This window comes from Oxyura jamaicensis, chromosome 3, assembly GCF_011077185.1.
Source record: "Oxyura jamaicensis isolate SHBP4307 breed ruddy duck chromosome 3, BPBGC_Ojam_1.0, whole genome shotgun sequence".
Classification (NCBI taxonomy): domain Eukaryota; kingdom Metazoa; phylum Chordata; class Aves; order Anseriformes; family Anatidae; genus Oxyura; species Oxyura jamaicensis.
This window is the reverse complement of record NC_048895.1, coordinates 7596815-7623543: the sequence shown is the minus strand read 5'-3', so window position 1 is coordinate 7623543 and position 26729 is coordinate 7596815. Positions and strand designations below refer to the sequence as shown.

The window sequence follows — 26729 nt, the reverse complement described above, 5'->3', positions numbered from 1 at the left end:
GCTCTCCTGTGGTAGGTACTTTTTTTTTTTTTAAGCAGTGAAAAGTCATTCCCTTACATCATGGCAAAAATGTAAAGGACATCACAAAGCTCTGATACTATTTAAAATTACTTTGGGATTCTTATATACAGTATTGAAAATTTACAATGAATAGCTACAAAGATCCTGAGATAAATCTTTCAGACATCATCTTTCATTCATTGCATATACAAAAATCTGGGCAGTTTGTTAAATCTTACCATACAATGGAAACACTGTCTGTAATTTTAACCTCCAACATATATTGATAGGGTGATAGAAATGCATTTACTATTAACAAATTACTTTTTAAATTGTATAAAACTGTAGGGATTTAGTGGTCGGATTTAGACAGACTGAGATTTAGGCAGATCTCATACTTGGAATGCAACCTGAGCTCAGTGAAGTCAGAGGATGCTTTGTCATGGACTGAATTAAGCCCTCGCCATAAGCTTTTATTTGGTCACTCTTCCCTCAGGAACAATTTTATCCTTTGAGGTTTGTTTGATTAGAGCTGTTTCCAGTCAAAAGAGTTCTGATGTGACCAGCGCTTACTGATGCACCCAAAAAAACCTTGCCACTGCACAGAAAGGCATCACCTACCTCTCTGAGCACGAGCTTTGCAACAAGGGACTCGAGAGCTGTAGTCCAAGTTCTGACAACATTTTCACGCAGCTCTAGGGGGAATAACTTCCCTGTAGGCTGAGACAATATTCCCCCATGAGTATCACACAGGGATGTTGGAAAGGTTAATATTTTCAGAGCACAACATTTCCCTCTGGTGAAAGAAAACATGAATAAGGAAAAGGAAAAACTCCTTGTAAGTTATTGAAAACTTATAAAACTTTAAGAGGCCTTTCATTCCAATATGGAAAAAAAATGAGAGTATTTTAGCAAAAGCTACCCTCACAATTGCTGGTGATGAACTATGAATGAATGCAATTCTGAGCACCGAGACATGTTTTTAACGCCTCCTATGGATGGTGTGCTTCTGAATATTGAGCTATATTCTTGCAATGCTCTTCTATCTATAAATTCTACACTTAACGTAGGGTTATCCATTTGGTGAATTGCAAAAGCACACAATAAAATGCATTTTATCATGTATATGTGACAGCCTCACTTGCTCTTAGAGTATCTTCCAAATACTATCATGCTCTTGAAGAGCTCTAAAATAAACATCAAATCCCAACCACAAGTCAGAAACTCTTTCCTCCTGAACAATGGATGGTTCCCACAACTTCACACACATCTCAAGGTAGAAGTATTCAGGCCTAGTCCAGAGTTTAGAGGAAATTATCTCATGAATTATCACTGTCAGGTGCATCTTCTTTCTACCTGCGAGGAACAACTGGTCATCTAACCTTTTACTCTTTAGACGACAGTTTCCATGCCATCAATCCTCTCCAGCAGACACAGAGTTGACAATACCACTGGGGAAAAAAAAACCTTGTAATAAATTCAGACTTCCACATTAACTTTTACCTCTGCCTTTACTGCTAACTCAAAAACACTAGCTGGTCTCCATGTTTCCAGCAATTATTTTTTGGACAGCAAGTGCCAGCAGTTCAGAAGGTTAGCTGCTCAAAAAAACAAAAGCAAAAAGACAGTAAAAAAAAAAAAAAAAGGTAATCTTTTTGCAGGTCATCTGGTGTCTTCCCAGACACTTGAACACTGGACTCAAGTGGAAATAACTCAACTGAAACTGGTCTTATGACTATCCAGACTAAGTACAATATTTCACAATTACATATTTTATGTCATGTCAACATTTGTATAGTCTTTGTGTCTGGAAATTTCAGACCACCATGAATGGCCTGTCAGCTCTCTTTACGCAGTGCAATCATTTGACCTTCCACAGAATTTTTTTCCCAAGAACTCAGAAAACACTGATTTCTAATTAGACAATGTTACTGTCACATCACAATACTTTAGATCGTTTAAATTGTAACGCATCACTCACCCCAAAATCTCTTTCCAAAGCACATCTGTCACTGAATTTTTGACATTAAACAGACAGAACTGCTGCTTTAAGAGAGGTATCCATGAATAAGTGAGAAGAATATATGAAATGCAGTACAATAAGAGGAAGACAGGATTTTACCCACCTAGGGTAAGCTTTCCACAAGTTAATATAGCAAAGTCACACTCAGTTGTATAGACAATGGACAGAAATAAATGGCATAACACAGCAATTAAACTAACTTATCTTAAATTTGATCAAACTGAATGATTTTCTGTGATTTACATCTCTCTCTTTCTTGACTGAAACAGAAATCAGAGAGGTACATAGCTCAAACCAAGGTGTTTAAAGGTTGGATATACAAGAGGAGGCAAGACGGATGGTACCTTGAACTAAAATATGCCATCCAAAACCCAAGAATCTGAGATTAGAGGTATCCTCTATAGCAAACTCAAGCTATTTAAGAACTGTGAAAATGCAGTTTCATGAGAGCACGCATTGCATAACGCAGGAAAAACAAGGTCTATAAAAACATGCACAGAGATAGCCAAGGTTTTAGTAATGAGAGTGTGGGATGAAGCAGCACCTAGAGCAAGAGCATGATCTGATCTGAGAACTGATGACTGCCATACGTTATGCGGGCAGCAAGACCACTTGCACTAGTGGCAAATAAAAGGTGCAAACCCTCCTGATACAAGGCAGACAACAGGATCCTACAACTCAAAGGAAGCTAAGGCGCATTCTGGATTGTACAAACACAAGAGTGTCACCAGCAGGTCAACAGACCTCCATCTGGCACATCTGAGGCTGCAGCTGGAGCTCTGTGTCCAGTTTGGGGCTGCCAAGTACAAGAAGGACATTGACACACTGAGATAAGTCCAGTGACCAGCCAGCAAGATCCAGCTGAATATGGGGAAAAGCTTTTCATCATTAAGGTGGTTAAGGTTGCCCAGAAATGTTGGAAAATCTCCATGCTTAGAGATACTAGAAGCTGGACACAGCCCTGGGCCACCTGGTCTGACTGCGGCTGGTTCAAGCACAGCATTGGAATGGAAGAGTCCGGAAGTCCATTTCAACTGTAAGCATTCTGTGACCAGCATTTCAGAAAACAGCATCATGTACTGGAAAGACATGACCATAACCTGCAGACAGCTGTGGGAAAGCAGTCCCAGTAGGATGTCACCCTGGTCTGGGCAATTTACGCTCAGAGAGAACGACTCACTTTACTCTCAAGTAATCATTTTTTAGGACTTTGCAAAGCTAACATACTTGGGGCCAAACTACCTTTTTGATTATATTTTTGAAGGTGTGAACATCTTTTATTACTTGCTTTATAAACCTGAATTTAGCACCTCTCCTCCTCCCCACCATCACACCACCCCCAGAAAAAGAAGGCACCAATACACACAGTCAACCACAAACAAAATAATTTAGAGGAACACTGACAATTCATCTTCTGTCATCTGTGCCACCTAGCAACACAGTACCAGATAGAACACATTTGCAAGTTTAACAGAGAGGAGTGCAGAACAGGAGTAAAGGTAAATTCTCCTTTCCCATTTCAAAATTTCCACATGCACAAGAGTTTTCCATTAATTTTGAAACACTGTCATGCTTACAACAGAATACATAAATTATTTTTAAATTACATCTTCAAGTTTTGATTCAATACAGGTTTGATTTTGTCTAGTTAATGATCTTATGTTCTATAAAACAGAACCAGAGGAGGTACTCCAGACGTATTGAAAACTATGCTCAACTGGAAAAGTAAATGTAGGGCGCTTATGCTTTGCTTGATCTGCTGTCTGAAGCAATGGCATAAAGAAAGGGCAGCCTTTTATCTTTAAATTAGTCTGAATAAATGGACAGACTTGAAGACATTAAATTAAAGGTGATAGCCCAGATCCTTTTTTGGTAACATTCAAATTTCATCCAGGATACTGAGTGCAGTATTTCAAAAAGAAAAGAGAAACAAACAAACAAACAAAAGCATACACGTAATTCATGAGACTAGGAAATAAACATCAACAGGCTGCACACAATAGGTCACAGAATTACAGCACAGCTGGGGATGGACTCTGGACCTCCTGGCTCTAGTGTTCTGGCAGTGGACTGAATTTATTTCCGTTTTAAAATTTAATATTTAAGTAGTTCTATCTATACAAATAATGCATGTGCCCTTCAGTTCAATACATGGCATGATGTATGTAACTTCTTTAAAAAATTACCAAATTAATCTACCACTGTACTTTGAGAGTCTTTCTAAAAAAGAAAAATATTAAACATCTCTGATTTCAGTCAATAGTCTGGTACCTTCTCTGTAGCTGTTCACTTTTTAGGCATTGCTATTCATAATTCAGAACTGGATGGAAGAAAAACAATGCTTTATTTATAAACTGCAGAGCAGGTTCTGTGATTTGTGTGTAACAAAAAATGTATTTCAGGCTACATCTCTGGAAAACTGTCCAAGACATCACTCTTCTGCTTTGTTTTGTTGGTTTTCTTTCTAGAAAAAAAATCAGCAAAATCCAGTTTATGTGATGGTCAAAGTTCATTTCAAACATTGCTTGGACAGATACATACATATTCTTTCTGGCAATTTCATCTTTATTTTCTGCCAGCCATTTCCCAACGGAGCTATCTTTTATATATGTATCCATGTCTTACATTTGCCATTCTGGACAAAGGAAACTTGATTATTCATCTTTAGGCCACTTTTCCCCATGATTTTAAAATAACTCATCTTCCCAGCTGATTCCATACTTTAAAACAAAAATTAGAATTGAAAACCAGCATCCTGCTTATATCTTTGCATGTTGAGAGGACTCCAGGAAAGCGATGAAAGGTTTGCCTCTCCAAAGGAAGACGCACCACAGAGACCAGAACCTGAATGAGCACAGGAGATGAAGCACGAAAATTGAAAAGGAAATCCGAGATGAAGATCACTGAGGCAAAACAGAGATTCAGGAGGAAACATCGTGACTGACAGCTGTCAAGAACTGAGTCACCTATTCAGCCAGCTAAGCAGCTCATCACAGGCAGAAACGAGGTTTTCTGGAATACCTCATCAACCTCCCTCGAATATGACCTAATGCAGCTCTGATCTCACTGGTACAAGAAACTCTGAGTACCTCTGCATTGTTTCTTCTTAAAATTATGTGCTGAGCAACAATAATCAGCAGAGGCTGGTGATCCAATGCAATGTGAAAATCCATGAAAACCAAGCAAATCGTGGCTTCGCTTCACAAATTGTCACACAGGAGCAATTATTGTTGTGAGCCAGTGCCGAAATGATAAGCACAGCATCTTGTCACCAAAATCAAAAGGAATATTTGTTTCTGTGTAAGCAGGGAAAAAAAAAAGAAAAAAAAAAGAAAAAAAAAAAGAAAAGGAAAAAAAAAGAAAAAAAAAAAAGTCAACCAAATGCCTATGTAAAATTTCATTCTTTGCTCTGTTAGGGGTTCACACGACAATTACAAAGATTAAACTGAAAACAGAGGAGCAATACATGAGCTTTGCACGGAGCAGAGAGACCGGGGTCAACCATGTCCAGTAGGGCTTCAGGGACTCCAATGAACCCCCTCCTAACACAGCTTTAGAAGAGACAGAAAACATTCATCCATTTTGAAAGGCTTTTAAAAAGCCATATTAACTTTTAAAAGACTATAATACGAGACATGCATAGATTAGTCAGTTAAAAAATCAGTTCACTTTTATTTAAACCCAAGAAATCTGGCCTATTAATTTTCGGTTCTGCAGGAAATACAGATAATTTCACTCAAGTCAATAAACAGTGAAAAACAACTGACTGCTGCCTCAGGTTTTGCCTCCATGCATACAGACTCACAGTCTCCCCTCCTGCACACTGCTAAATATCCTTATTCACCAAAAGAAGGGAATCTAAAGATCCGAAACATTTTCTCAGCTTAGCTTTTCTATTTCCATGCAATCTACTTAATCAATATTTACTCTAGCATTGGGAAAAAGTTATCTGTTCTTTTTTGTTTTGTTTTGTTTTGTTTAGAGAGCTGATTCTTAGATTTCAATTATCAACAGATCTGTTCTGGTTAAAGAACTTAGAAAGGATTTTAATACAGCAAAGCAATAATGCAAGTCATAAAATAGAAAACAACACTATGCATTAGTTCATTTCAAAGTAAACATAGAAATGAAATGATTTCTCTATAATGTCTTAGAAACTGCAAAACAACGATAAAAGGGTAACTACCATACTGAAGTAAGTGTTTTTATAGGATCCAATTAAGATACCACATTGTTGTTTTTCTTTTTAAGTTATGTTCAATACCTTTTCTTTATGCATGTCTAACATTCTTTACCCTCTCACTTCTAAAGAAAAATTTGTATTACCTTACTTCTAGCTCTTGACACAAGAACTTCAGTTTTCAACTTTGTGTAAAGAGCACCCTTAAAAGTTAAGGACTGAAGCTCCTTGGCTTCTGTTAGCATTGGCTAATTCTTCTGTTAGAACTGGCTTCTGTGGCCAATTTTCCATCAACATACTACCTTCAGACCACCTTCCTCTGCAGAAAACTGCACAGAGAGACAAGATGGTACAGCAGATCTGGGGCTGTGCTTGGGCTTCCTGGTGTTTCGAGTCAGACACAGGATGCTGCTGAGGTTTGGGCTGCTTGGGGAGGACAATTCCTGCAAGCACTTCAGCGCCCCATCTCTAGCAACTGACAGCTGAGTTTGCATAATGAGGTCTGACCTGAATTTGCTACGAGGAAAAAAAAAAAAAAAAAAACTCTTAAATTCTTCATAGAACAAACAAGTTGTGAAGTTACTCCCATTATTTTACTGTTTATTTTCTCTTCCTTTTCTCTTAACTTTTTTTTACACATTGGCTTTTCATGAACTCTTCCAACTAAGCATTGTCTTCAAAGTAAACAAACTAATTTACCATCCATCGTTTCAAACTTACACAATGAAATGACATTTATACTGATAATCTCCATAAAATGCAAATGGACAATTGATTCATCAGCTGACAGTTCTGAACTAGTCTGCTCATGATTCTTCAGCCAGTTCTCAACACAATGGGCAGCGTCAAACAGTACTTAACAGTAATTTATTTTTCAGGATGCTTATTTTTGTGACAAGTACAGAAGGCAGGATTTATTTAGACTATCTTATGTCCCTTGTGTAAAAGTTCTGTAATAATCTCAAAGAGCATTTTTTTCCAGGAGCGCTTTGTTATTGGAAGCTCATCCCACTTAACTGCTCGCAGCTCTATTATCCTCTAGCTTCTTGGGTTTTCCTTCTAAAGAACTGTTATATTTAGCTGGAAATTAAAGCCAGCTCCTTATTAGATTAAAAAAATATATAATAAAATAAGGCTGTTTTCTTCACTTCTTGTAAAACTTTGAATCCTCATCCCCTTTGCTTTCCTCCAGCAGGATCAGCCTATGATGTGGTCGTGAAAGTAACTGCCATAATCACATGAAATTATGAACTACTTTCTTACAAAGTCAGTGATATTTATTACCCAAACATGTCACTTACTATACAGAATAAATTTTCCACCCAGCAAAGCCTTCTATAGGTGTATTGACAGGCTCTTCATCAGCTTCTATTTGACTGTGCTTCCTTCTGACTAAAAGCTGATGAAATTAAATTCTCATCTGGGCTCCACACTGATTCTTCCAATGCACTGGGTAAAGAATCTTTGCTTTTTTCAGTTGGGGAAGGAGCATAAAACAGCCCTTGTGCGTGCACCCCACCTCTGTGCGTGAATGCGTGCTGTGCAAGGGCTGGATGTTGAGGATCGAGCAACCTCTGCATCATGACCTAGCCAGTGTCCCTCTTGTCTCTTGGTGCTACTTGTTTATCCGTATTTTATTTCAAAAATCCCTTTCTGTTCTTGTTTGTTTGTTTTTCCTTGCATTAATTTGTTTTGCTTCTAAAATGGAAGGTAACAGCTGTTTAGTATTTCAGAGCTCATTTATAGTTTATTCACCTTTTGTTGCTCTACGTTTTAGTTCTCCTTTTTCAAATCAGCAGTTTATGCTGGTATTTCAGCATTAAATAAATGCTTTTCTGCTCAGTTTCACCGCTTACTAGCTCCAAAACCATCAAATATGTTACAAAGGGAGACCTAAAACAGAACGTATAAAGCAACGTTTAAGAAAGCCAGTTTACCGGTGATGGATTAGGGATTTATATTCCCAAACCACCAAAACAGTGGTCTCCTTGACCACCCAAATACAATGATTTATACATAGCGACAGATTAAGCAGTCTTCCTGGTTACATATCATTAGTGGAAATCAAAGTCATGTCAGATATTGATGGCAATACCTTTCAAAGGTACATTACTAGCCAAGCTTTATGAGCAGCTTTCACATGAATTATTCAGCAAACAACAGTGCTTTAGATATATGCATATATATGCTCTCGGATCCTTAGGCTACATTCATCACTGATGATTTTAAAAGAATGGAAAATGTACTCAAACTCAAAACTAAACTGTACATAGAAGAAGCAAGTTTAGACTATTCAATTTATAGATTTGCTATTGTAAGTGCATTACATTAAAGTGCAGTAAGATATCCCAACTGCAAAAGCAAAACCTCCTAAATATATAACTTCTAGTATTCAATAAACACAACACTTTTTTTTTTTTAATCTATGCTGCAAATCTATTAAAATCACTGACCAAAATAAAAAAATAAAAATAAACTTTTACAATTCACGTTAAAAGCACCCAGTCGTTCTGCGTTACATTATTGTGGATTACAACTAATCTATTAAAGGAACAGAGTAATCCAGTGTTGATGCTTATTTTAAAATTGAGAAGTGATGAAAGCAATTTTCATAGCCCATTTTAAACTTTCACTCAAAACATGTAGGTTAATGGAAGTTAACATAAACAGCACGAAACAGAAGGACTAAAATCAGATGAGGAACAATCAGAATAATTTGGTCTACCAGCTGAAAGGATACACATGTACAGCTAAATTGAACTTTGTTTATGCGTTTTGATTTTCAAGCCTTCTCTAAAATGATTACCCTATCTCAGTTCTATCAAGGGAAAAAATGCCTCACTTGTACTTACTCTCGTTCTAAATCAGTATTTATTATTTTTCTTTTTTTATACTGGGAATGTCACACTATTAGTTGATATTTTAAACATCTGCAAAGAGATGTACCTACTGCAACTCCTTGCCAAATCCTGACTTCCTCTAAATCTGCTATTGTTAGTTTTATCATCTCTGATTTGTTTTTGCCATTGTTGGATCTAAGCAGGATTAGGGCAAGCACCCTTTTGTTTCTCCCCTTGTATACCTTTGAGAAATTAGATCACAATTACAGTGCAAAACCATTTATGTAACTGCGAGTAGGACTCCTGGACACTTTAAAAGAGTTTTGACCAAAAAGATCTCAAATGCTTTAAAAAAAAAAAAAAAAAAAAAAAAAAAGGCAATGAATAGAGTTAAAATGAAAACTACCTAAGTAGGGTTGCACAGTAAATGATGAGATTTAATACAGAAAAAATAGAGGCCTCAACAAGCAGCCTGCATTATGCTTGTCTTTATATTAAAAAAAAAAAAAAAAAATGTAGTACTCTTTACCCTTAAGCACTCGCTTCATTTTTGTACACAAATTATATCCACTCTGCCAGACACCATTAAAAATTGTAGACAATCAGACTAGATTCGACACTTAAGGTGCTTTTTTTTTTTTTAAATAAAAAAAATTAAAAAATCTCACATTAAAAAATCAGCATGTCAGTTTATTTGGATACTACATCATTTAATTCAGGTTTGCCTTAAACTGGCGAACAGCTTAAAAGTTACTGAACACAATCATCCACATGCAAGGCACAAGCTGCCTTTTTTTTTTTTTTTTTAGAGGAACACTGTAACAAATCTACTTCCAAAGTCCAGGCCAATTACAGTGTGCTTTACTTTATAAAGAAAGAGCCTTCGTTTTGAGCTTCCCCAAAACAGTTTTTGAGACGCACAGATCAGAAAAAAAAAACAACTTTTCTCTCAGCACATTTAGTTTTTTACAGCGATGAGGCCAGCAGCAGTTTGCGACAGAGGAAACAGAGATAACTGGCTCTGCTATAGCTACCAACAAAAAGCTTAGTTTAACAAGGAAGGAGAAAAAACGCAGCACTCGATAGCATGGACATATCAGACGTTACTTAATTACAATACATTAAAATTGCTCTTCAGAGGTAGACTAAAATGCACTGTAAGTTGTGCTTGAGCAATTCTATTTCCCAAAGTAAGATTAGAATAAAACCAAATATCCTGAAAAAATAATTAAAATACTCAGTTGTTTTTGAACAGTTTCCTTGCCAAAACTTTGTGTTGAGCCACTTCTTATCCAACCCTTTTATTAAGGAAATAGATACCTAATCTAATAATATCCTGTACACAAGCGACTTTACAAACTGTAAAACTTAAAAGTGGAAGAACTATATCTTACATAAATCATAGCTATTCTATTAACATCAGAAAAGGATTAGGGAAATTTCCATCCCTATCAACCACATCCCTGAAAGGAGCCAGACCTTTGAAGTGGCTAGCACGGGCTGTCCTGGAGACCATAAGGAAGAATTATGTTAAGGCAGACAAGCCACTGGCAAGCACCATAGTGCCCACACAGATGTAATACATGAGCCTGTAGTGTTCATGGAGCAAGGCTCTGGAAATCCAGGGACCTCAGGTTGTGTTTTCAGTGCCTGAATCAATCCATGCACAACATGATGTACCTACCGCTTACATTTTCCCAGATAGCAAGCACAGTTCAGTAGCTAGCTAGTGTTTATAAAGGTTGTTTTTTTCCTTTTAAATCACGTCACTCTGTCAATCACACAAAACTGATTCAAAATAATGACCATTTAGAGCAGCATCATTACTGATTGCCAAGCAATCGCAGCCTAATTAAACTCCAGCAACACTGTTTGACTGCTCTCAGTGGACACGAGTGCAGTGAGAGCTGTACTTGCCATGCAAAGAAACACATCTGGGCAGCAGTGCTACACATACAGCAAGGTGAGGTGCCCGCTGCGGAAGGGAAAACTGAAAGGGTTGGCAACAGCTGCTTTTTATCCATCTTGCTATGGAATATTTTTGCACGGAGAGGTGAAAATGACTCTCCCTGTCCCCACATGCAGGAGCATGAGGGCCAGGGCAGGAAGCAGCAGGGCCTCACTCATTTAATGCGTACTGCTCTACCAACAAATTGCTAGCGATGCAAATTGTTTTTCTGTGTTGGCAGCACTCACCCTACTCTACTGCATTTGGATGTGTCCCCCCCCCCACACTTTGGTTTTATGCCACAAGAGGCAGCACTGCATCATTCAGAGCATCCAGGTATGTCACATGTATGAAACTGCTGTCTTCCCCAAGGGCAAGGCAAACTGAATTACTCACAGAGAAATACTCTTTAAATTCATTGGTTAACTTCTTAAGCTCAGCCGACATATGAAAGTCTCTAAAACTCTAATAAATTTGCAAGAATTTATACAACAGAAGAGTTGAAGGAATTGAAACTTACTTCCAGAGTGGGCTGAAAAAATAGTTGCTAAATCAGAAAGGCTAGACAGGTAGTATCAGCAAGTCAGAGCCCCCTTCTTTCCCCTTACAGCAACAAGGAAAAAAAGTATACCTCATTGGAAGAGTATTTATATTCACCAGTATTTATATAAAGACAAGATTGCGTTCACTGAACTTCAGACTGGAAGGAACGGATTCTGCTGATATAAGGAAAAAAATAGTGTAAGAAAATGACCCAAAAGGCGAACGGAGGCAGAAATAATATGTTAATGATTTGTATTAAAAAAAAAAAAAAAAGTAAATATTTGTTATTCCCCTGATACAACACAATGGAACAAGCTCAGACAGATCAGCACTTATTTTGCTGATCACCAGATTTCCAAATTCTTCTGCTACAATCATTTCCTTTCAGAAACACCACACGATTCTGCCAGTCGCCTAAGTGGGACTGGAAAAAAACAGAGGTGAACGAGGCTCTCCTAGGACCAAACCCACTCCTTCATCTACCAGCACCGCTACGCCCAGCTGAGGAAATGCTCCAAAACCACTCTTTGGTCAAATTAGTTTCATATCAACAGTCCCTACTTCTTGCTGTCAGCTATGACAATGATAAATTGATAATGCATTTTGATGAAGAGCAGAATATGTATGTAAGGGAAAATATTGATTTTGCTTACATATTTCATGACAAACTTTGTTATTTATTTCATTCACTGTGGTTGGGTTTCCATTTCAGAAACAAATTCATGGCTCACACAGATGGTGTTTCAAAATCCGGGGTTTGCTGAAGATGCTCAAGTTGCCACACACATAGCAGCATTCTCCTGGCTTTTTGTTTGTTTCCTTTTTGAAACTAACGTAGTGATGATGTGGCGTCATCCACAGCTCCTCGGCCTTGTGCAACATGCTTCACTCTGAAAAAAGCCTACTAGTGCAGTGTGAGTAATGATTTATTGTGAAGGCAAAGGCTTCTTGCTAGTACTTAACGTGACCTTACAGCTGCTTAGCCTTGCTGAATGCTGATATGAATGTACTACGTTTGACCAAACCACGAAGGCCTACTCCACCAGGAACCCATACAACTCATTAAGCAGGCCACATCTCCTCTTTTAATTTAAAAAGTCTCATTAGCTAGAGGAAGAACCTAGATGAGTTTTCAATGCGTGCATGACTGTTTCACATACAAAGGAGGGCTTTTACTAATAACTACATTACCCTCAGCTTGGTCACCACCTCAACATTGTGAAGGGAAGAGCAAGAGTCTTTCATCAAGAATGCTGACCTATTCTCCCAGCTTATGATTTTATGTCTTCTCCGTGGCTTTTAGCCACCAAAGTGAATCCTGGCAAAGGAACTGGATACCCAGGCGGGATGGACAGGGCAGCAGCAGCCACTTTTCTCCTCTTTGCAAGTGACGCGGCCTGCTGCCGATGCCCACTGCTGCTTGATGCAGAAGGGACCTTTCCATCAGATGTCCCCAAAGATCCTCCTATTAGCAAGAGCTAAGAAGGCCTTTGTCATACCAAATATGCTCAGCTGCTTACCGCATGGCGAAGCGGTGTAAGAAGCATTTAAAGACGTGTCTGACATCATTAATCTATTTGCCCCCTGACCCGCGGAGCTGAAGTGTAACTATGGAGACCAAAGCCTGACCTTACGACGCTGAGAAACTTGAAAGCTCGGTAGTATTTTGGGTCACATTGTTCGGCTCAACAAAGGAATAAAGGAGAAATGTGACAGTTTCCTGGGAATTAAGGTCAGCAGGTCAATTGCCCAAAAGCTTTATTGTTATATGATAAGCAAGACTAGCTGAAATAATTTTTCAGCTATTAGGATAAAAAAAATAAAATAGCGGAGCTTTTGTTGTCCGAAGTAGAAAATTGGTCTCTGCAAAAGCAATATATAACCTATGATTGAGCAAAATTACTCAACAGCCTTCCCTGTACCATTCACAGCACAAACACAAGAAAAGATGGGTAGCAGGTATCAGTTTCATATTCTCACATTGAGCTGGATGTTAATTCAAGCTTTTGGGGGCGTGTGGAAAGTATTTATTAGTGTGTTACTGGGACTGTGTTTAATAAAATTGTCAGTTGTTTCCAACCTCTCTTTTCATGATTCATGAAAGCGAGGGGGGATAAGCACTCTGAATATACCGATTCTGAACATCTGTGCACAAGCACCACATGCCTTTGACTTAGATTTAATACAGTATCAGAACTTGCCCTACAACAAATGCCAATCCAAATATTTACAGTTTTAATAATTAGGCTGATTAATACTGTTTATGCTATTGTGTACTGTGATGTTCTCTTTGAGAATGTCAGCAAAATTCACAGGCGCCTCTATCTTCAAGTGCTTTCCAATTTAGTCAATGATATTAATTCTAGATTAAAACTAACTAATTTGTAATCATGCTTTTAAGCCTAATAGCTTTTCATATTTTAGGTATCCCAAACCATGCCATGTAGGTTCACAAAATGTAACCTGTAACACCAGCTAAAAAGCAGATAGATTTGAGACTTCTAAGTTATGTTGCTGTAGAACTATTACACGTACAGCAGAACATACGTACAGCAGAACACATATGTGCCGTTTTAGCTCAGTGCATTACCTAGATATGTGGAAAGTTTATTGAGCAGGGTCCTCTTTTCCAGCACCAAAAGGGGCAGAAATGAGCCACTTCTCTGCCTAGCACAAAAGCCAATGGAAAAACCTGATCCTTGTGCAAAGTAGAAGGTTACAGATTATGAAAACACTTATTTTGAAGGAACATTGTTCTAAAAAAGCATTTTGATTATCTAGGTGGTGAATTAAATATATACCAATGCAGTATGCTGAAGTTCTCCAGAATTTGGGTACCTTACTCCAAAGTTCCATTGCCTTATAAATATTGTGTCCCATGAAGTTGATACTGAAATGGTGGTGCCTGTTCATTAATAAACACGCGGGAGTACTTCTTCACAGCCTAGATACGTCAGGAATTCTGCAAAACTGCTTTTAAAAGGTCTGCAGACTGCCAGCCTAACACCAAAGCACAGCAAAAATTACACAAAAGTATGGGTGCTATCAGTGAAGAATTCAAACATTCTCTTGGTGGAGCTCTGTCTGAAGCTATCTCTGCTGCAGCTGTATCCACACTGAAATAAAATGCTAACGGATCTAGAAAAGCACCAGAAAAGCTCTACAAGAACGAATTAAAACTTTAGCAAATTTGCTTCAATGGGAGCATGTGGAGGAATGTAATCAGTGCATGTATCCAACGGAAAGTTAAGAGTGCTTTACCTGCAGCCATTAAAAACCTGAATGTGCGAGAACTCTTTCAAGGCAGATTACTAACCTTGCAGAGAACGTCAGAAGCCAAGGAAGCTAGACAAATTCATAAACTAGAGAGAACAGGTTTTAATAGCAGGGGTAGCTTGGAGGGCAATCACCAAACATTTAATATTTAAGATTTGCGGTAGATTCCTAAATTCACCTCATAAGACCAGGTGCTTTTTGAAGTTGTGTCTGTGACGGCTTTGATACGATAAAATAAAAAATAAAAACGGACAGGTTATTTGGCCTCCATTATACAGAAGTGCATGCAATAGGTCATAATGGCATACCAAATTACTTTTGTCCTCTCTGAACCCAGCACAGAACATCTAAGAGTCAAAAAGCACTGGCTCTTAATAAATTATCATTTTGAAATTGTTATATGACAAGTTTAATTTTAAAACAACAAGAAATGAATAAACTTGCCAAATTATCATTCAAACAATACAATTGCTGAAGCCTGGCAGCAAAGAGGGGCATTACAAGGTGCAGCGCTGCTATTACCACCCGCGAGCCAATATCTGCTCTGGAAGTCAGAAGTCTTTGAAAGACCCCTAAAGCCTCAGCAGTTATTACCTTCTACCCAAGTGAATCCCATCTGAAGTCATACATTTAAGTAGTACTGAGTTAGCACAGAAATGGATAAAAGCCAGGAAATTCTAAGTTTAAGCTGACTCGCCATCCTTAGCACACACTATTGTCCTTTCTCCTTAAAATTTAATTAAAACCCAGTTCTGACCAGTTGTAATAAGTAGTACAGAAAACTGATTATCGGAATTGCTTTCCTCCAACAGCCTATTGTGCTACACTTCCTCTCTGCAAAATACAAAAGACTCTATGTACATTTTTCTCTCTCTCTGAAAAGAGGACTGAAAAAAAAAAAAAAAAATCCAGTCTGAACTTTTATTTAGTTGCCAATTGTGCTGTGGAATGAAACTAAGCATTTTCTTTTAAAAGCTGATTCAAATTCCGTACTTAATCATGCCACAGCAGAGCAAGAGCAGCAGCAAATTATGTTACAATTACATTAGAAATTCTTTTACAAGATTTTGTTTTCAGTCACTTCTAATCTTTCAATGGCTGCCATTGCCAGGGATGATATTTTCCTAACAACATTTTTGCCAGAAACTAGCTGCTCTGATCACAAAAAAGATTGGAAGGTAAGGAAAATATGTATGTGCACATGTGTGCAGAGCAGACTGAGAGGGATGTGGTCATACTCGGTAAGAAAAATTGTTTTTGATACTACAATTCTTTTTTTTCTTCTAATTGGCATTATTTTTCTTTATTCTACCAGCTTACTTACGCCTGTACTCCAAATCGTTTTCTCTGCTGCAGACCACTGCAATATAATATTACAGAGAAATTGTTTTATAATGTAAGAAGGGATATTCTACTAACTGCGCTTCAAGTAACAGACCCAATAACACAGGCCTCAGGTACCTATGTTGGCGCAGACACACCACGAAGTGGACGACTAAGCCACCTGGGAAGAGGTAAAGGAGCTGACAGGCAACAGGACACATAGATTGGCAGCACGGGTTTTGAAGTTTCCCTTGTCTGCAGTTTTCTCACTCCTAACCCAGATGAAGTCAGATGATTCAAAGATACCCAGTGACATCTGTTTTCTAAAAACTACAGCAATGCCTGCAAAGTTTACAACACCCACTTTTGAAACAATCCCCAAAAGACAGCTCTGTCTGCGCAACCAAAAACTTGGAAGGACACTTAATTTGATGTTTCAAAAAGATGACTACAATCCGGCTAATCTATTCCTGACATGAGACGAAATAAAAAAAATACACACAAACGTGCCTGCAGTTGTGTAAAGATACCTAACAGAATTAGAACCTTTTCAGGTAAAAGCTATGAAACTTGTATGGCTCCAACAAGGAAAGGAATGGGGCCAGCAACAGGTCAGTGCCTGCTGCAGAGATTTATTCTCTGCTTTATTCTTGCTACCTTTGCCTCTCACTTGAAACACCACAAAGCAAAGTTTGCTAGTGAAAACATACTGCATCTCCCTTGCTCCCCACCCCAACAAATCTGCATGTGCTCAAAACAGCACTCTGCAATACACTGGGATGCTGCAGCAAAGGACCAGCTGCTGCCGCACTGCATTTCTCCGTGGTGCTCCCAGGTTGATGCTGGTGGAGGTCATGTTTTTCCAGCAGGAACTGCAAAAGCAGCTCATGGTCAATGTTAGTAACTTCCCCCTACCTTTAAGAGGGAAAAGAACCCAAAACACTGTTGGATGAGAAGGTGGCTGGATTTCATAATGGCTACACTACATTAATGACCGTCTTTGGTAGCTACCAAATAGCAGCCCCACTGCTCAGGAGGGGTGCCTCGAATGCCACGCATTTATTTCGTCAATATCTTCAAGCGACTGTTTCTACTTGAAATCTTAAGGAAGATAAGCACAGCATTGCCAGAGAGCAAAGGCTCGCTAGTCATGACAAAATGAGCAGCTGCCACGCCGTTTGATGAAACTGCCAATTTCCATGCCAATACAGCAACGCCCTAGATGAGGCATTTTGCCAAAATACTCAAGTCCCCACAGGGAAAACAGCGAAGTAATGCCACAGCAACAGCCGCAGCACATTGCGGAACCTCTCACTTCCAAAAACACAGTAGATACAGCATTATGGGCTACAGCAAGAACCCAGCGTATTTTAGCTCCAGACACTAAAAAGCAGAGAATAAAATTGTTTTTGTAGTAACATGACAGGCAACATAAACCGTAAGGAAGCTGATAGCCACATGTGCCAAGCTCGCACGTTTCCCAAGAAGAAGTTTACAAGCGGGCTTCGAGGCGGAAGTTCGCAGATGCGGCGTTCCAGTTGGTTTTGAGTGGTGGTGGCAGGCGGGGGGCCACGAGCAGGCAGCACGGCTCTGCAGTTGTTTTGCAGGCAGCACAGAAGGGCGAGGTAAATAAACAAATAGAGGGAGCCGAGCCAGCAGCAACTTGTGACGGGTGCTGTCACTGGCTGTCAGTCAGCCGGGATCATCTGCTCCTCCAGCTGATGTGTTCTGCTGGAAACTGCTCCACACGCACCGAGCTTCCACTGAGGCTGCGGGTACTAAATAGAGCCCCCACTGAGGCTTAAAACTAGACTTTTCATCCTTCTGAGAGGCCTACCTGCGGTGCTGATAAGGCATTGTTACGACGCAGCGTGGCTCGCCTGACCTGACAAGCACGCTGCGGCCAAAGGGGATGCTCCTGCACTGGCACAGACACCAGCACTGGTCCGGCTCCATCCCAGCTGGATCAAATGGCAGCACCAGCAGAAGATGCTTCATTTTTTGGGGGGAAGTCTGATCTTCTGGCTGTGGAGCTAACTGAAGGATTGACCAAACACGAGCACTGCTGCAAAAGAGGAGACAGGGCTGCCCTCTGTGGTAGCAGCCAGCCACTCTGACGGCTCGGATGCGTTGTTAAAGCCCGTGTTCAGATGTGCCTGCCTGGAGCATCAGGGAACTGAACCCAATAACCTGAATCCCTTCTGCTATACGTGTTTAGGCTCCGCTGTGTGCGCAGAGCGCAGCGCTGACCCGGCACAGGCCTGGAATGATTGTGGTTGCACAACCCGCAGCAGTCACGGCTTGCTCGCTACAGAATTTACAATTGCAATCAGTCTCTCTCTGCATCCCCTGGGAAAAATGATCAAGAAGAAATGAAACAGGCTTTGTTATATCCACGGACAATAATGTAAAATAACATCAAATAGAAATAAAGACAAATGCCAGCAAGCCAGCAACAAATGATGTTTTCATTCCTCACTGGAGTTATTTTTAGATGTGTTCATATTTAAATACAGAGGTAATTTCCCAGTGCAGCTGTTAACACTTCTTCCTGAACTTTGCTTGGATTTGGGGTGTTGCATCTGTAGGCATTTGCAAGGCAAACTTCTGGTTTTAGGGCTTTAAAACTCAGAAAGCAAATGTTTCGAGCATTACTACCAATAAACATGCTTTGTATCACAGGGGATACCATGGCAATTTTATTTGCAAAAGGTTTTAAGTTTATGTATTAAAACTCTTTTGCTATTCTAACAAGCATCTTGTGGTAGATTTTTTATTTGTCTGTTTGCTTGCTTGTTTTGTTGCTTTTCTGTTGTTTTTAACCTATCAAAAGCCAAACTGAGATACGTCCCAGGTGTACAACAGCTATTAATAACACGCTCATCCAGGCCTCCAGGCTGGGGTTAGTAACACAACTGTTAAGGACCATTGTTAGGGTCAGCAACTACTCCAGTTTTATTCAGGGACTTGGTCTCTTCCTGTCACTTGAATGCAGACTTTTTTATTTGTTAGTAAGTCAAAATTAAACATTTCTCACACGTGAGCCTGATGCTTTATCTGAAAGCCTGCTTACCTAGAAAGATGTAAATCGGTGCTTTAATTAGGAACATGGAAATACCCTTCCAAATGCAGATCATAGCTGCAAGTTGTCCCGTCACACCATCAAGTAGTTTTTGCATTCACAGCTACATACAAAAGTGAGCTTCGCACGTACAAATTTGGTTAAAATATCCTGAAAACTAGAAATGGATTCAGACTCTGGTTTTATATCCCGTCTAGACTACCAAAGCCAAACTACCTGCAAGTGCATCTCATGGGCCTCTCTGTGCCAGGGCCTCGCTTACCAACTGTACCGCAGGCCTTCTCCTCTCGCTGGGTTGGCAGACATCGGCCTGTCCTCGACCTGCCATTGATCTCCTCTCCACAGGGAGTGAAGATCAAGCCTGTGGCACTGATGCCACCTACACAGATGCCTCCATCCCAAGCCCAGCCAAAATGCCTGCGTTTCCCTGAGTCACAGAGCTGAAGGTCTCCGATGGGCTTCTACAGGTTGCTTCTCTGCAGGATGCCCAACATTTCCCCAGAGGCTTTGGGATTGGCAGCAGCAATGAGCTTGTGTCCACAGAAGGCAAAAGAACAAAAACGTTGAGGAAAGAGATTAAAGATGGATTAAGCAAGGAAAAAAAAAAAAAAAAAAGTGGAACTCCGCTCCAGATACTAAGCTCAAAATGACTTTCGGATCCCATTTCCCACGAAACTTCAGCCTCTCACCACTTCAAGGAGTGTCACTCTTAGCAGTGACGAGGCATGCTGACTAAATAACACAGGCACATCGCCTGCTCAAAGCAATTCACTGCTCCTGTCCTGCGCCTGGCATCCCCCCTTACCAGCGGGATCTGGGCAGACACCTGGCAGGGGAGGTCTGCACACAGTGGTACCAGTCACCCGCCCCAGCCCGGGCAGGGTGAAAACTAAAGGGGGATTGCCCCCAGAGACCCTGAGAAACCCTCAGCATGAATGGATCTCCAAGAAAACAAGGCAGGCCAACTCTCAGAAAGGAGCTATCTTCCACGTCCTAGACATGCTCCAGGCAATTGCACTGGTAGAAGGTAAAACTGGGATGTGTAAGTGGGAGAAGTAAATGTAGAATACACATATGCCTTACAACTCCTTTTTTATTTTTTTTCTTGTTTAGCTTCAAGGAGCTCTGCACAGTACATGCAGCCAGCAGATGCTGAAGACAAGCCAGCTTCCACACACTGATTCACACAGATGGTGCTGGTGGAGGCGATTCTCAGACAAGCCACTCTCGTACTTGCAACCGAGATAAAGTTTCTGCTTATATATCCTCTTCCTGAGCCTGAATCTCATCAAATTGAACTGCACTCTTCATGTTCGGGGAAATTTTAAAATTCCCCTTAACTTATTTTTAATCACTGTATCAATTTGCAACATCCTGCCAACAGCATTAGCTGCTGTCAAGCAAAACCATTTCTGCAACGCCCTCTCTTTCTGAATAGACAAAGACAGAACGATCACCCCCTACTTACAACTAAACAAATCTGTTCAGACAATGTAAACTTAGTCCTTCCTGAGAATAAACACTTTTGAGTTATTCATGTATTCAGCACTGGCACATAGCCTTTCGTGATTTCAAAACCAGGTATTACACAAGCAAATCAGCAAATGCACAGACTGCAGCTTACTGCTGGATGGTAACACAGACCAGACAAACAACACAAACAGCTAGGGCGGTGCATTTGGCCGAAATGGCATGCTAATGCTTTGATTTGATTTGCATGCAAAAGGAGGGGTAGTAAAAAATTTGTATAGAGAGCAGATCATCACCTTCAGCCTTCACCAGCGCTATATCCAAGCGATTGCCTCAAGTTACAGAGGATACTGAATATTCAAATGGGGTAACTAATAGGTTATGGATCTGTACAGAACTTGGCCACGGCAATTTTAGAAGATCAGACCTTTTGCTCAGCTAGTTGGAGACCTTTAAAGAAGGAAATAAAACAGGAAACTCTTTAACATGCAAATGTGGGCTGGAGGAGAAGGACAACGAGGCAGAGAAGGGTTCAGAAGACGTAACTTCTATTGGCAGGAGATGGACGCACAAAGAGCTGGAACGTGAAGGCTCCTGTGTGGGTTTGCCGTACAGAAGAGCTCAAAGCTACTGGGTACTGCAGGAGGAGGAGAGGAGGCTGCAAGTGTGCTTACAGAAAGACTGGCAGAAAGGTGCCAACAGACAATGGTGAGAGGGAAAAGAGATGCAGCAAAAGCCCCGGGCTTGTCAGGAGGTAAAGCAAGCAAGGAGAAAGGACCAGGAGAAGAACCATTTTGGTGGCCTGAAAATGCACTTGTGAGAAAGAATGTGACTTTCAAGTTTTCAGTATATCCCTGTAAAGAACTACAATTTATGAAAACTGTGTATGAAAATACAACTGTTCTTTTAGCTACACGTATTGTTTAATCCTGGAGCTCAGAGGAGGGGAAATTCCACCCTAAAATCCATCACCAAGGGAACATTACCTCCTCCATGAAAATATTTCTTTGTCTCAGCGAATCTCATTTTGAGTCACGATATTTAATGTGAGAACTGGTCTTCATTTTGCAAAGTGAAATCACCCTCCATCAAATGCTCGTCATGCTTACGTAACTAACACTTCAAGACACCTTGTATTCCAAGTGCACTTAGGGCAACATTTTCACATTTCGTTATTTACCTCCCAGCACCCAGATTTTTCATCCAAAACTTCTGACAGCTGCTCAGATTTTCAGGCGGCGGAGAAAGCAAATTCAAACTTCAAATGGATAGACCTGTTAGACCCAAGGAAACCAACAAGAAACATGAATTTTTCACCAAACAGATGTCTGCCTTGTAGCGAGGAGGTCACGAACACCAAGAGCAAAACAGCACCGGAACCCCAGCAGCATGAAGTTGTCCACTCCAAGCCCCTTCTTCCCAGCATAGCACCAAAATTTTTTGCTACTTCTGGAGATCTATCCTTTTGATTTTGAGTTTTTTCTCTAGTACAGGTATATCCACAGAAAAATGCATTTGCCACTGTGTTTGGCTCACTGTAGGCCTTACCCATAAAAACTCAAATTTGCAAATATAAGAAATGCCCTCGGGGAAGTATAGCTGTTTTGTCCTCTGCAGGATTCTTCTCACGCATGGCAAACATTACTAACAATCTAGTTAAAGTTTGCAAGGTTGTTTGGAAGGATTGTTATCTTTCCTTCCTTTAGCTCACATTTGGTGGGGATCTTTCAAAGCTGTGTCAAGTGTATGGAAAGCCTGTTCTGACAGCATCACTTACTTTGTCAAGTTTGCAAGCAAAAAGTCTAGAGACAGTCCTGAAAGAGTTAGCTCCTGCTTCTCCTAAAAACTTTGTCAAGGTGACTTCATGGTTTGACACTTAGAGGAAATTGCCTCCCAGACACAGAAAGCAATCGGTCTGAAGCATTAGGAACAAACTTTCCTGGTATGAACTTTACCCAGTCAGCTCTCTTTATCCATTTCTGTGCATTCTGTAAGTAAAAAAATAAATAGCTTGCTTGTAGGCTTTGCAATTTCATATAGCCCATTAAGTTACTTAATTTTGCTATCAATAGCACATGATGTGATAAGCAAAACTGTTTATTTGCCTTAGGAAAAATAGCAATGTGGTTGCATCAGGGGTGTTTCTGAGATGACAGGCCTTTCCCTGGGGCTATTGAGGAGAGCTGGAAAGAAGAACAGGCAGAAAGCATGGAGAGAAGGGAGAGGAATGGCAGAAGACACAGGTGCAGTGGTTTAATCTCCTGGCCCTTCAAGTCAGACAAAAGAACAATTACCATTACAACTATTCTCTCTCAATCATTCCTGTTGGAAGAAAAACAAAACAAAACAAAACAAAAAACAGCACTTGAACCCAACCAATTTAAAACAAGTATTTAGTTTTAGACCCTTCGTATCTTTTTAGCTCTCCTGTGGACCGTCTTTCACGATCACATTCTCATTTTCGTTGCATTTGATACAGAGCTGCTGCCCCAACTTTGACAAGTTACTGAAGGTACACATACAATGCTGAAAGTTGAGTTTGACAGACATTTCCTTGTGAAGGAATTTATCCGCAATTGGATTCTAATTTTAAAATAAGTGCTAATTCAAGCTCTAATACACATTTGCTGAGAAACTGTACTTAGGCAATAACAGAGACTCTTATAGGACATATAGCAGACAAAAATTCATATATTATAGAGCTTCCTTTTCTTAGACATCTCCACAAATCAAGCAATGCCTAACTTGGATTTGGGACAGCCTGCTTTGAGAAAATCAATACAACCTAATAAAAGCCTAAAGCTAAAAACCACTAACACTCATTTCAGGGTATTTCATTGAATATCAAACTGTTACTCTCAGCATTATCTAAGTGAAATCCGTCCTTGAGGAGCTCAAAGCAGCAACAGTTCGGTTTCCACTTGCAAAGCCAGCTCGCTGTCCTCTGTACCAAGGATGACTGATCTCTGATTCAATTTTGCTTCCCGGTCAATGTGTTTGGTTTCTTAACGTTTCATAAATGTCCTGCCTAGAAACATTTATGACTGAAACCTGATTTACAGTAGGACAAAGGAGATCCAAAACACTGACAAGTCACAGCCCGAGTCCTTCAGGTCAACCTTTGGCTAAGGGCAGCTCCCAGAACCGTGCCTCTAATCATGCCATCAGGGTGCTCAGGAAAAACAAACAAGCAGCGTCCTCATCACTTTGACCTGACAGCACCTTACACGCCTGTGTTATAAACTTGCATTATCATTCTTGGAAACACGTTGTATAGAGTAAGCACTCTGGATTTCCCATCTGCCATCTTCCAAATGCTCTCAGGTTGCAAAGTGTTAACAAAATCACCATCTTTTCCAAAAGGACAAGCGCTTCATCTCCATGTCACAAGCATTAATTAATTTCATATATAAAATATAGGTGAAAAGACTATTTTAACTTCAGGATTCAATTAAAATAACTCATTATATTGCTAAGGCTTGATACAGCTGCATTACATATGCATATTTTTATTCCCCACCCATGAGCTACCCCATCAGCATTAACAGAGTTCCTCAATTGTCCTGAAATCCAAGAAGCCTTGAATTTCTATAGATTAAGAAGAAAATGGAGAACGGGGTCAAGCTCTCAACATACATTTTTTTGGTGGATTTTAAAAGCAACTCATGTTCTCACAAAGTATATTTAAGGATTTTACATAAAAGAACCCATTCAAAAATATGCTTGTGACAACATAAGAAAAACCCTTTAGTACCCTAGAGCAGCTGTGACTTGGTAAAATCTAATTATTTCTCATGTGCCCATTGGAATTCTCCAGGAATACTAACTGTGATTTCTAACTGCTGCCACAAGCACTGGGCCAGGCCTGGAATAGTACCAAAAGGTAGCTGAATGAGTACCGTATACAACTTTTATGAATATCCCACAGGTATACGCTAAGGTGTAGTGATACGGCACAGTGAAATAGCACCGCAATCAGGTAACTAATGCAACTAAGTGAGGCGTGAGCAATACCAAATACACAACACCTTTGAAAAACGATGCTATAATCTTAACGGAGTCTCCGTTAAACGATCTACTCGTTATTCAGAGCACCTCAAAACGCCTCCTTTGCTACCAGCCCGTTGTCCTGCCCCACACAACCGAACACACGCTGTAACACCAAGTTTGTATAGTACATGTGCAGAGGTACGCAAATGGACAAGCATAAAATGTGCTATATATACATTAAAATTGTACATTAATCATATACATGATTAGGGCACGGCTCACCCTGCCAGGACTGTCAGCAGAGACCCCTGTACCTTAACTTGGAGTGAGTTTCTTATCAGTTTTTACTGTCTTTGGGGAAAGATTAGAACTGAAGCGATAAAGCAGTAAATAAATAAATCCCTTTCCCTTGTTGTCAAGGAAGACCAATCCAGGATTTCTTTTTTAAACCTTTTGAATAAATATGGAACATATAGAGCATTTCAAATATAACATTTCAAGCACCTAAATACCACGTACGACAACCAGTATCAAAAAAAATCTATTAAAATTCCTCTTTAAAAAGGGTGAGACGGGACTCTTCCTGGTTTGTCTGTGGTGAAAGGAGAACAGACGGACTTCCCATGTCCGAACTTCGGGAGGAGAGCGCCGCTTTCCAGGGCTTTCTGTGGGCCTTGGGGAAATGGAGCACTGGGAGCGGGGAGGGCAGGGCTGGTGTGGGGGCCCCGCGTCCCCCCGTCACAGGACGCGCGCTGAGGTGGGGGAGAGAAGCCCACCTCGTTTGTAATTAGAGAGAGAGAGAATTATTGAGCTACGGATACATGGAAATGTATTGAGGGAGATTTGGCTTTACGGACAGACATCTGGGGAAGGTGCTTTGTGGGTACCAGAAATGCCAGGTTTTGTGAGAAAAGTCGTTTTTCCAGCGTGAAGCCCACCGGCCCTGACACAGCCCGCGGCCCCTCACCCCTTCAGCGCTCGTTTACGGGAGGAGGGGGGGGCTAGAAAACACACAAACGCTTTTTAGTGTATTTTTACTTTACTCCCCATTTACTTCAACCCTCGCACAGCCCCTACCCCCTCCCGGCACTCCAACACACCGAACCCCTCTCCTTTAACCCAGCCCCCCTCACCGCGCCCCCCCCAGCCATGGCGCCGCCGGCTGCTCCCCCTAGCGACGGCACCGCGCCCCCCCACCCCGAACCCCAAACCCCGCCCCCCTGCAGGCCCCGCCCCCCTCCCCTAAGCCCCGCCCCCGCCGGTGACGTGAGGCCCCGCCCCCGCGCGCTGCCCGCTGCCGCCGCGACTTGAGGGCGCGCGCCCGGCTCCGCGCAGCTCCGCGCAAGTCCCCGGCACCGCGCAGCGCCCCGCCGGGATCGCCGCGCCCGCACCGCCGCCGGCACGGAGCTCGGACCCTCTCCCGCCCCCTACACGCAAAAAAACACACGAAAAACCCGCGCCCCGCAGGTAAGTGCGGGGCTACGCGCTGCCTCCGCGAGAGTTGCGCGGCTCGGGCTGCGGGAGGATGGGGAAAAAGGGGAGCGGGAGCCCCCCGCGGGGGTGCGGGTCCCCGGCGAGTTCTCGGCAACTTCGCGGCCGGAGCCCCCTGCCCTGCCCCGGTAGCCCCGGCGCCCCCGCACCCCTCCCCGTTCTCACCCGCTCCCCAAAAGTCCCCCCCCAGATCCCCGTCCCCAGCGCGGCCGGATGGAGCCTTTTGTTTTCCCAGCCCCAGCCCCTGCAACTTCGCCTCTGCGCCGAGCCGGTCCTGCGGCAGCGGGCAGGGCTGCTCCTTTAAGCGTTAATTATTTCTATTAATTATTATTAATTATTGCATTCCCCCCCCCCCCCCCCCAGCCCGCCGTGCTGCTGGCGAGGCGCGGCAGGAGTTGGGCGAAGCGCTGCAGCCCGCGGAGCGCCCACGCGGTCCCGATCCCAGTCCCGATCCCGGTCCCAATCAGGTCCGGAACCCCACGGAGCAGAGGACGGAGAGGCTGGGGAGCTGCCCGACTTTAAAAAACACCCCTTAATTATCTTGACCCCAATATTGGATTCCA

At 41.3% G+C, this 26729-nt stretch overlaps 2 protein-coding genes across 6 annotated transcripts in view; one reads left to right on the top strand and one right to left on the bottom strand.

The window, feature by feature from the left end:
• MACROD2 (mono-ADP ribosylhydrolase 2) overlaps positions 1-26729 on the bottom strand; it is an 857698-nt gene that overhangs the window by 725183 nt on the left and 105786 nt on the right. The window lies entirely within an intron of this gene.
• The window catches only part of FLRT3 (fibronectin leucine rich transmembrane protein 3), an 11481-nt gene continuing 10822 nt past the window's right edge, over positions 26071-26729 (top strand). For 3 of the 4 annotated variants that reach the window (XM_035322710.1, XM_035322709.1, XM_035322708.1), the window contains exon 1: positions 26071-26142. The gene's annotated coding sequence lies outside the window, so the exon portion shown is untranslated. The remainder of the gene's footprint in view (positions 26143-26729) is intronic. The other variant, XM_035322707.1, reaches the window with a different exon arrangement.